The sequence below is a fragment of the Sapajus apella genome, unplaced genomic scaffold (genome assembly GCF_009761245.1).
Source record: "Sapajus apella isolate SASKATOON/1434 unplaced genomic scaffold, GSC_monkey_1.0 scaffold252, whole genome shotgun sequence".
Lineage (NCBI taxonomy): Eukaryota > Metazoa > Chordata > Mammalia > Primates > Cebidae > Sapajus > Sapajus apella.
The window spans coordinates 72,033-84,111 of record NW_022437192.1 but is presented as its reverse complement, the minus strand read 5'-3'; the positions used below and the strand labels follow the sequence as shown (position 1 = coordinate 84,111).

The 12,079-nt window shown below is 43.0% G+C and overlaps 1 pseudogene across 1 annotated transcript; it reads left to right on the top strand.

The window, feature by feature from the left end:
* The first annotated feature begins 7,449 nt into the window (after positions 1-7,449).
* Positions 7,450-8,768, top strand: LOC116545261 (annotated as a pseudogene). The gene has a single exon (XR_004266253.1). The product of XR_004266253.1 is annotated as an AP-1 complex subunit mu-2 pseudogene (transcript).
* The last annotated feature ends 3,311 nt before the right edge of the window (positions 8,769-12,079 follow it).

Sequence of the window (12,079 nt, the reverse complement as noted above, 5' to 3'; positions counted from 1 at the left end):
GTCTCCCTACCCGCCACCACTCCCCAGGAATATTTTATATTAAATATAGGAGTTGATAGGCAGGCTTGTCTTGCATTCCCACCCGCACCCATCCCTCCTCCGTACTCTCTGATCAGTTGCAAAAATTTCAAAAAATGGAAAGGAGATAATTCCAGCACAGGGGAGGGAAGATCACTTGTCACATTGCCAGGAAAAACACACAATGCTCAGTTAAACTTGAATTTTAGATGTGCAACAAATAATTTTTTAGTATGTCTCAAATATTGCATTATTCATTGTTTATCTGAAGTTCCTATTTAACTGGGTGTCCTTTACTTTTACTTGCTAAATCTGGCAACCCTATTTGGCAAATCTGGGCCGCAGGGTATCAGGCTGACTGGAAAAGACAGTCGAGGAATGAAAGATAAGTTTAGATGAAAGGGAAGAGGCCCATGGAGGAAGAGTTAGACTTTATTTTGTAGAAAATAGGGACCAATTGAAGGTGTCAGATTTTTTAAAGTAACATTTATTGTGGGCTTTTTCTAATTGTAAAAGCAAGTATGTTAATTATACTGTATTTGGAAAGCACAGAAAAGTATAAAAGAATATAATGACCCATAATTTTGCCAGCCAGCAATAACAACTGTTGGCACCTTGCTGTTAACTGCCTGCAGGTTGATGCCGGCTTTCACCTTCTCAGGTCCATTTTGACAGCCCTATTGAAAACTGGAACCATGTCACCTGCTCTTCATGCCCACTTCTGCCTTTATTTTTTTCTCCATAATATTTATTTTCTACTTAGAGCCTTAATGTGAAAAAAAAAAATTTCCTCCAAATGTACAATTCATTTGGTTAGCTGATTTACTGCCTGGCTCTCAGTGGGTGGGGCTTCTGTCTACTTTGTTCACTGCAATACAAGTGCCTAGAATTATGCCTGACACATAGCAATAAGTATCCATTGTAATGAACAAACAAGTTATCCTTCTGGTTTCTTTTTTCTGACTACATTTGCTTTTGATTATTTCCTTATGTAACCATAACAGATTTGTTGCCCAACAGGCACAGCAAGTAAATAAGCTGAAACCTGGTTGCGGCAGAGAAAGAGGTTTAATCGTAGGGCTGCCAAATGAGGGCATGGAAGGGAACTTCAAATCCATCTCCCCAAAGAATTTGGAGCTAGGGATTTTAAAGGTTTTGGAGTGGGCCAAGTGATTGGCTGAGGGGTCCAGTGCAAGTCATAGGACAGGGAGATGAAGAAGCCGTATTAATTATGCTGAGAATACAGTTCTTTGTAGAGGTCTTAAACTAGTTGTCATCAGTTGTTCTGCAGAAATTCAGGATCTGCTTAAGCAATTCTTTTTTAAATTAAAAAAAATTTTAATAATTTTTTTGGTAGAGATGGGATCTTCCTTTTGTTGCCCAGGCTGGTCTTGAACTCCTGGTTTCAAGCAATCCTCCTGCCTTGGCTGATTCTTATGTCAGAAATCCTACCTATAGCAACAATGTGGATATGACTGGTCAGTGTCTAGTGTTACATGACTTTTGGTTTTAAGGAAATGAGTCAAAGTGCAGTCTGATAAGGCTTAATTATACCTATATTTCTGTCCAGAATTCTTGTTAATCCTGTGAGGATGGCTTCACTCAGGGTAAGTTTTCAGACATGAAATTGCTGGGCCAAAAGATCTTAGGTGCATTTTAAAATAATTTTGGTATATATTGGCCATATACAGTCCAGAGGGGCTGAATTGGCTCACGGTGCAGCTGGAGGATTATGGAGTGCCTACATTGAAGTTTGGAATGGCGGAAAGAGGCGATGAGTGCTGCTGCATCCAAGGAGGTGTGAGGGTCGGGAGACCCCTCGTGGAGAGCTGGGAACTCAGATCTGGAGCGGGGGATGGGGGGTGGGCTCTGCAGTGGTATGTGAGTTCGTGTGTGTGTGTGTGTGTGTGTGTGTGTGTGTGTGTGTGTGTGTTTAAGATGGAGTCTCACTCTGTCACCAAGCTAGAGTGCAGTGGTGTGATCTTGGTTTACTGCAACCTCCAGCTCCCTGGTTCAAGTGATTCTCCTGCCTCAGCCTCCGGAGTAGCTGGGATTGCAGGCATGTGCCACCACGCCCAGCTAATTTTTGCATGTTTAGTAGAGACAGGGTTTGACCATGTTGGCCAGGATTGTCTCGATCTCCTGACCTCATGATCTGCCTGTCTTGGCCTCTCAAAGTGCTAAGACATCTGTGTATTCTTTGCTAGGACCTCCATAACAAAGTACCACAGACTGGGTGGTTCTAGCAACAGAAATTTATTTTCTCAAAGTTCTGGAGGCTGAAAGTCCAAGATCTACGTCAAGGTTGTTGCTTGTGAGGCCTCTCTCCGTGGCTTGCAGACAGCCGTCTTCTCACTGCATCCTCACAAGGTCTTTCCTCACATGGAGCATCCCGGGTGTCTCTCTGTATGTCCAAATCTTCTCTTCTTATGAAGACACCAGTCAGACTAGACAAAGGCCCACTCTGATGGCCTTATTTTAACACTGAGGACTAAACTCTGACATTTTTCCTTCTCTTGCCCAAATTTCTACCTAAGGGGCTTGGGGAGTCATGCCCTACAAACCATAAAGTCTCATCAGAGGGATTTTATTAAACCCTACATAACATGGCCTACTTTCCAAACTGGCTCTGGTATAACATCACATAAAAAGGAAGGAAGCAAAAATATTTTAACCCCAAATATATTTCATTTCCATATGCTGTAAGTTGCCCGGCAAAATTGTCTCTTATGGGGCAAAAATCTGCATTCTATAGAGAATCCCTTTTCTCTTTTTCCAGATCCAGGTCATAATCAACTAAGAATCTGGCACCCTTTGTAAGTCTAATAAAAAACATTTACAGTCTATTCTCTCTGAAGCCTGCTACCTGAAGGCTTCCTCTGCACATTAAGAACTTTGGTCTCTGGCCAGACACAGTAGCTCATGCCTTAATCCCAGCACTTTGGGAGGCTGAGGCAGGCGGATCATGAAGTCAGGAGTTCGAGGCCAGCCTGACCACCATGATGGAACCCTGTCTCTACTAAAAATACAAAAATTAGCTGGGCATGGTGGCGTGTGCCTGTAATCCCAGCAACTCAGGAGGCTGAGGCAGAAGAATTGCTTGAACCAGGGAGCCAGAGGTTGAAGTGAGCCAAGATTGTGCCATTGCACTCTAGTAACAGCTCGAGACATCGTCTCTAAAAAAAAAAAAAAAAAAAAGAACTTTGGTCTCCACAGTCCTTTATCTCAACCCAGACATTTCCTTTCCATGGATCTCAGACCTTTAGATAAACTCAGCCAATTGTCAACCAGAAAATGTTTAAATCTACCTACAGCCTGGAAACCCCCTACTTTGAATTGTCCTGCCTTTCTGAACTGAACCGACATACATCTTAAATGTATTTGATTGATGTCTCATGTCTCCCAAAAATGTATGTGTGTGTAACCCCCCTTCTGGGTACCGAGGAAGGAGAGCTAAGCTGACCCCTGGTACAATTAGTGCCTGAAGAATATTTAACTGCTTATTTATTTTCTTTTATATATAACCCTTTTATATAATTATATCTTAGTTTGTAGCCGGAGGAGTGTCAACTGCAGACACGGTGCAGAGCGTGAACTAGGGAAAAACAGCCATACCAGGACAAGAATCTATGGCCCAAGCAGTGCCCCTGCCTGAAAGGACATGTGCTACATGGCAGGCCGGCCCAGGCGGCAGCGTTCAGTATCGTAAAGACACCTGCTGTATGGCAGGCTTGGAGTAAGAGTCACTCCTCCTGTAAGGGAGTTGTAGTATCTTGCGTCCAGTTCTTGTGGAAAGCTGGCCTCAGGCCGGCAATCCCGTGAACGTTGGAGGGCTTAAAACCCATAGGCAGGTGTTGAACAATGAGAACACATGGACACAGGGAGGGGAGCACTACACACTGGGGTCTGTTGGAGGGAAATAGGGGAGGGACAGCAGGGGGTGGGGAGTTGGCGGGGGGGATGGCATGGGGAGAAATGTCAGATATAGGTGATGGGGAGGAAGGCAGCAAATCACACTGCCACGTGTGTGCCTATGCAACAATCTTGCATGTTCTTCACATGTACCCCAAAACCTAAAATGCAATTAAAAAAAAAAAAAACCCATCCGGTATAATCGCACCTTGGTGGCTGCGAACCCTGTCAGCTCTCTTGCTACTGTGCTGACTCAAAGCATCCTCCTGTAGAAATCCTTAGAAGTTACTTGCCCCTAGGTAAGAGATTGCACACTGCACCCTCCTTGTCGCACACAGCCCACCTCCTTGCCTCAGTGACCTAATGGGGGTGGGCCCTTTGCCTATTGTTCACGTGATTGTCTTGACTCTATCACTATCCTTAAGATGACCTCACTCACTACCCTTCCCCCCAACCTATACCAATAAATACAGATGCACCTGGATACAGAGGCCTTGCCTGTCTCCGCTTGTAAGTGATATTGGCCCTCCGAGCCCAGCTGCTCTTATCCAGTCCTTTGGTGTCTTGTCTCTTTATCTCTTGGATCCAGCGCGTCAGCACAGTGATAGGGGACACCCCACGAACCTAGCAGGGTTGGACCCTACCGTATGAAACTGGGCTGTGCCCTAACCACCACTGGTACATGTTCTCGGGATCCCCTGAGGTCTGTGTCACGGGCCATGGTCACTCATATTTGGCTCAGAATAAATCTCTTTGAATATTTTACAGAGTTTAACTCTTTTCACCAACAACTTAATCATCTTTTAAAGGCCCTATTTCCAAATATAGTCACATTCTGAGGTTTTTGGAGTTAGGCTTCATCATACAAGTTTGGAGGAGTGGGTGAGAGGGACACAATTCAGCCCGCGGAAATCTGCATAGAAGTTGACATCATGGCGAGACAGCCATCCACCACAAACCTCCCAGCATCTGGAAGGCCGCGAGCCCCTCAGGGCCCACTGATCCTCCTCCGTGCCTCCTGAAATGGGATTTCAAAGCTGCTTGTCATCCAAGTGCCCTCCTCTCAAAGCAGTCCAGTTTGCGGGTACCTTGATTAAAATGTGGCTCCCAGAGTGGAGAGTTACAGAGGGCTCTGTTTTAGGCTCTGGGCACAGTACTTCTGTGGTACAAGAATATTATGTAGTCTGATGTGTTCTGATAGGGGCGTTTAGATCCTCAAATGCAAGCATATGTTTATTTCTTCTTGCCACTTTTCTCTCAATCACTTTTCTCTGATGTCATTTATTGTTCAAGCAGCATAACCATAGCAAATACCCGGGTTCCACAGCCCAGACAGGTTGACACATGAAATTAGCCATTCCACGGCCAATCCAATAATTTAAACGATCTAGAAAACTGAGTCAAGTGAAGGCCAGGTCTTTTCAGCTTCTTCCCCCTGCCCCTGCTCCTACCTAACTAAGGTAGAGTCACGGTATTAGGAGGACTGCAGCTTCTCCTGGCAGAGGGAGAGGAGTGAGACCACAAGGTTCTTCCATTTGTGTTGGCACAACAGACCTTAAACTATCTTTGGATTTATACTTATATCTTTTAATGGGTTTCTCTAAGGGAAGAAGGGAGCTTTACATTTTGTTGGGGTTTTTAATCTCACGGCTGATCCTTTTGAGCAATTTAGCCCAGTGTTGTATTGACTGCCATATAAAAACTGACCCTTGTTGCTCCATTTATTTGTATGGCCCCACCTTTTTATTTTATTTTATTTTATTTTTTTGCTTTCTGTTTGCATGTATATGATCTCTATACAAAACTTAAAATTTATTTTTTAATGGGATCATATACATGCAAACAGAAAGTAAACATCTTAATCATTCTGGTAGTTTTTTCTTTTTGTTTTAATTTCAGATCCACACCTACGGAATCATTCTGGTATTTTAAACAGAACTGTTTTCATGGCCGCATGGTGGCTCATGCCTGTAATCCCAGCACTTTAGGAAGCCGAGGTGGGCTGATCACTGGAGGTCAGGAGTTTGACACCAGCCTGATGAACATGGTGAAACCCCATCTCTACTAAAAATACAAAAATTAGCCAGGCGTGGTGACGCATGCCTGTAATCCCAGCTACTTGGGAGGCTGAGGCAGGAGGATCACTTGAACCTGGGAGGTGGAGATTGCAGTGAGCCAAGGTCATGCCATTGCACTGCAGCCTGGGCAACCAAAGCAAAACTCTGTAAAAAAAAAAAAAAAAAAGAAAGAAAGAAAGAAAGAAAAGAGAACTGTTTTTACTACCTCTAGTTTCTAATTGCCATTTTTAACTGAGTAAAATCTAGCGCTCTCCTCGGGAGACTGGTTATAGGGTATCTCTGTGTAAGCTGTCCCTTGACTTCATTCTGACCGCACAGTGCCTGACTTATCTTGAAGCCTTAAAAACTCTTCTGAAATCCTGTGTACATTTTATTTTTCTTATAACATTCTTTCTAGTCACCCTTCAAATGTATTTCAAGTCATTTGCCTTGAGGCTTTCAAGAAAGATGGTGCCCATTCACACTCCTACCAGCAATGTGTGAAGAATCCCATTTTTCCACATCCTCATCAGCTCAGGACATTTTTGAAACATTTTGCTAATCTGATGAGTACAAAGTTAATTTCATTTTTGTATTTGTATCTCATTATTTGTATTTTCCTGAGTAGTAAGGAAGGAGTTGAACTTTTTCTTAATTTTAGAATTTATTTAGAATTCCTGTAAATTTCTATCTCTATCCACTGTTCATTTTCTACAGTTTTCCTATTTTAACTAAAATATTTTATTTTGAAAACCTTAACACAGAAAATAATAGAAAATCATATAATAAGCACTCTTGTAACCATAACCTAGAATTAACAAATATGTACATTTTGCTTTGTTTCATATTTTAAAAAATTAAATATTACAGATAGATTTGAGGTTTTCTCTGTCCATTTAGTTCCATCCCTCTCTCTCTTTCTCCCCAGAAGCAAACACCACCATAAATGTGGTGTGTATCCTTTCAGGCCCTGTGTTTAAACTTCTATCATATATATATAAACTGCAAACTACATGAAATGTGTGTTTCTAAGTGTATACAAATTATCACATATTCATTAGTGTTTTGAGACCGAGCCATATGACTACATATAGATCACTGGTTTTCAACCAGAGGTTTTGTCCCCCAGGGACACTTGGTCATGCTTGGAGACATTTTTGTTTGTCATAACTTGGGGATAGGAGTGCTGCTGGAATCTAGTGGTAGAGGCCAGGGATGCTGGTAAACATCCTGCAGTGTACAGGCTCACCCAACATCAAAGAATTATCCAGCCTAAAATGCCAATAATGCTGTAGTTGAAAAACCCTGATATAGGGTTTATTCAATATTTTGCTTTTATAAACAATACTACACTTAGCACTGTTACATGCATCTCTGAGTGCACATGTGCAAGATTTTCTCTATTGGGGCAGAATCATACAGGGTGTAAGAAGCCTCTAGACTCCCCACCTCCTAGGTCCCTTGGCCACCAGCATGTCCACTTTGGCTGTCTTCATTCTCGATGTCAAGGGCAAGCCCCTGATCAGCCGCAACTACAAGGGCGATGTGCCCATGAGCAAGATCGAGCACTTCATGCCTCTGCTGGTGCAGCGGGAGGAGGAGGGTGCCCTGACCCCACTGCTAAGTGGGTGAAGCCCACTTCCTATGGATCAAACACAACAACCTCTACCTGGTGGCCACTACTTTGAAGAACACCAATGCCTGCCTGGTGTACTCTTTCCTGTATAAGACAATAGAGGTATTCTGTGACTACTTCAAGGAGCTGGAGGAGGAGAGCATCCGGGGCAACTTTGTCATTGTCTATGAGTTGCTGGACGAGCTCATGGGCTTTGGCATCCTGCAGACCACTGAGAGCAAGATCCTGTAGGAGTACATCACTCAGCAGAGCAACAAGCTGGAGACAGGCAAGTCACCGGTGCTACCCACTGTCACCAGTGCTGTGTCCTGGTGCTCTGAGGGTATCAAGTATAAGAAGAACGAGGTCTTCATCGATGTCATAGAGTCTGTCAACCTGCTGAGCGAGATCGTTGGTACCATCAAGCTCAAGGTGTTTCTGTTGGGAATGCCTGAGCTGCGGCTGGGCTTCAATGACCGCGTGCTCTTTGAGCTCACTGGCCTTTCAGGCAGCAAGAACAAATCAGTAGAGCTAGAGGATGTGAAATTCCACCAGTGTGTGCGGCTGTCACGCTTTGACAATGACCACACCATCTCCTTCATCCCGCCTGATGGTGACTTTGAGCTCAGGTCCTACCGCCTCAGCACCAGGTGAAGCCACTGATCTGGATTGAGTCTGTCATTGAGAAGTTCTCCCATAGCCATGTGGAGATCATGGTCAAGGCCAAGGGGCAGTTTAAGAAACAGTCAGTGGCCAACAATGTGGAGATACCTGTGCCTGTGCCCAGTGATGCTGACTCCCCCAGATTCAAGACCAGTGTGGGCAGTGCCAAGTATGTGCCAGAGAAAAACGTCGTGATTTGGAGTATTAAGTCTTTCCGGGAGGCAGGGAGTACTTGATGTGAGCCCGTTTTGGCCTCCCCAGCGTGGAGAAGGAGGAGGTGAAGGGCCGGCCCCCCACTGGAGTCAAGTTTAAGATCCCTTACTTCACTGTCCCCGGGATCCAGGTCCGACACATGAAGATCATTGAGAAAAGCGGTTACCAGGCCCTGCCCTGGGTTTGCTACATCACCCAGAGTGGGGATTATCAACTTCATACCAGCTAGAAGGGAGAGGAGATGGGGGCTTGAAGAGGAGGCTTCCCTACAGCCCCGGCTGCAGATTTTAGGAGGGAAGGTGCAGGCTTTGCGTGTCTGTATGAGGGCAGGCCCAGACTTGGCAGTTTCTCGCTCCCAGCACTGGCTCCTTCCTCACCTCTTCCTTACTTCATAGGCTGGGAGAGAAACTCCCTCTGCTTCCCTCACCGGTGGAGCTTTCCCCGTCCCCCTGATTTTATGTGAAGAAATAGAAAAAGGGCTTGAAGTCCCCGTTGCGAGTGCCTTTTTGCAATGACCTACCTTAGCGCCTGTTGCGGGTCCCTCCTCTTTCACAGCTGCTGAGCTTAGAGGCCCGACTGGCCCCTCCTCTGAATTTTAGGATGTCATTAAAAAGATGAGTCCAAAAAAAAAAAAAAAAAAGAAGAAGGCTCTAGATGCTCTCTGGGTTCAAGTCCCCCTTCCACTATTTACTTACTGAATGAGCTTGGGCAAATTACTTAATCTCTCTTGACCTCAGTAGACTGGTCCTCAAAATGGGAATAATAATACTTCCCTATATATATGAGCTAATTTGCAAAAGGCTTGAGACTATGCCTGGCATATGGTAAGCATTCACGAAATGTCAGCTTTTATTTAGAGGTAGCAGTATTTTCATCATCAACATTATCATTACATAACCTTAAAATGAAAGTACACCGTTTAAATTCTACTAAATATTTTTACATCACTGTAATTTATACTCTTACCAGGAGGGTATAGGAGTCCCCATCTCTCCATATTTGTGGCTATATTTGATATTCCAGACTTAAACTTAAGATATAAAATGATATTTTCTTTTATTTTAATTTGCATTTCTTTTTCTTTCTTTCTTTCTTTCTTTTTTTTTTTTTTTTTTGAGACAAGGCCTTGCTTTGTTATCCAGGCTGGAGTGCAGTAAGGGGCTAAAGTGTATTGGCACAGTCACGGCTCACTGCAGCCCTGACCTTCCAGGCTCAAGCAACCCTCCTGCATCAACCTTCCAAGTTGCTGGGAAATATATGTGTGTGCCACTATGCCTGGGTAACTTTTGTATTTTTTGTAGAAACAAGGTTTCGCCATGTTGCCCAGGCTGCTCTTGAACTCCTGGGCTCAAGAAATCTGTTTGCCTTGGCCTCACAAAGTGCTGAATTATAGGCATGAGCCAATGTGTTCAGCACGCATTTTCAAGATTACTGTTTTCATATATTTATTGGTCAATTGGTTTTATTGCTTTGTAAATTTTCATTTCATTCTCTGTCCATTTTTTGATTTATTATTTAATGTTGTAAAAACATAATGTAAAAAATACTAAAAAAACAATGTATTTATACAATTAAAAATTCACAAAATGTAATATATTGTATAAAGAAAAGCCTCTCTTCCACCCCTGTTCCCCAGCTAGCCAGTCCGTCTCCTTAGAGGCAACCATTTTTAGTTATTAGATTCCCATCCTTCCAGAAAGAGCTTATATGCATATTCAAGAAAATAAGTATTTTTTCCTACCTAAATGGTAGCATAGTACATGCATTGTTCTACATTATTTGTTTTTTAATTTCTTCACATAATAACATATCTTGGGCATACTTTCACTTGTAAATAAAGAAGTCCTTGATTCTTTTTTATTTTTATTCAGTTATAAAGGTGGGCTATAATTTATTTAAATATTTCCTTACTGATGTACATATGGATTGTTTTCTAATATTTTGCTAATGCAAACATTACCACGAAGTCCAAAGTAAATTTATGTGTGTGAGTATCTGTAGAATAAATTCCTAGAGGTAGAATTTCTAGGATAAAGGGGATAAGCATTTGTAATTTTGAAACATATCACAATATTGACCTCCATAGACATTCTACCTATTTACATTGGCCCAGAAATGTGAATCCCGAGGCAGGAGCAGCTTCTGTACCTGGAATCCTGATGCAGGGAGGCTTCTGTAACATTGTGAGGCTGTCTAGTCTGACAAGTGAGCTGCCTCTAGCCTTCACTGGGCTCTGATAAGGTGTCTCATCCCATTAGTCTTCATATGTCCCTCCAGATCTGTGCACCCACGGCTGGGTGGCTCCTTGTCTGCTTTCTTGTGTGTGATAGCTGTCTCGTGTATGAGAGCTCTGCATCACTTCCTCTTCTATAGCTAATTTTTATAAACTCTATGCCTCAGAGTTGACTTGGAAGTCCTTTGAAACTAACACAATACCAGCTCTCTCAAGACCCCAGCCCTTGCAAATTGGAGGCATTTGGTTTCAGACTACTGAGCCTACTAAGAGTTTAAGATATCCATTCAGGGGCTGGGTGCAGTGGCTCACACCTGTAATCCCAGCATTTTGGGAGGCTGAGGCGGGTGGGTCACCTGAGGTCAGGAGTTCAAGACCAGCCTGGCCAACGTGGTGAAACCTCGTCTATACTAAAAATGCAAAATATTAGCTGGGTGTGGTGGCAGGTGCCTGTAATCCCAGTTACCTGGGAGGCTGAGGCAGGAGAATTGCTTGAACCTGGGAGGCAGAAGTTGCAGTGAGCCGAGATCTCACCACTGCACTCCAGCCAGTGCAACACAAGCAAAACTCCGTCTCAAAAAATATATATCCATTCAGTCCAGTGGATGGATAACCCAGGATAACAATAATAATTTGAGAGAGTAAAGCACCTTTGAAACACTATAGATTCTCCTTTATTTCTAAATTTCCTTCCTCATGAAGCCATCGGTACCTGTTTGGTGATAGTTGTTTGAAATTCTCCAATGGTGTTCATATGAGTATTTTCATTCCTTCTGCTGGCTTGCCCAACTTCATTGAAATACTAATGATCTTTTAAAATATTTGTTTATCATTTTTAAAGATTACTCGTTGTTTTTGTTAATGCTGAAACAAGAAAGAATAAAGAAGATGTAATATGGACTAGGAAACCTGGAATTAAGTCTGAGAGCTGTCATTTATTAGCTGGAACAATTAGTAGCGTCTCTAAACCAGGGGTTATCAATGTGTGGGCCTCTATCAGCAGCATCACCATCTCCAGGGAATTTGCTTCAGATGTCAATCATCAGGCCCCACCAAGGACCTGTTGAAACAGAAAGCCTCTGCTGGAGTTCCACAAATCTGAATTTTAAAAGTTTTCCAAGTGATTCTGAAGAATACTGAGTTGCTTTGTTTGAGAATGGATAAAGATAATTTCTTACAGGTAAGACTTAAATGAGGTAATATAAGCAAAATAAATCTATAAATCAGGGTCATAATGTCAAATTGTCTTCCAGGCCAAAAAGACGTGAGGTAGCAGAGTGGTGAAAAACATAACCACCCTCCCTACCGGCATTTACATTACCATTGTTTTCTAAATCATCACGCCAGTCAAACAAGACCTGTAAAAAG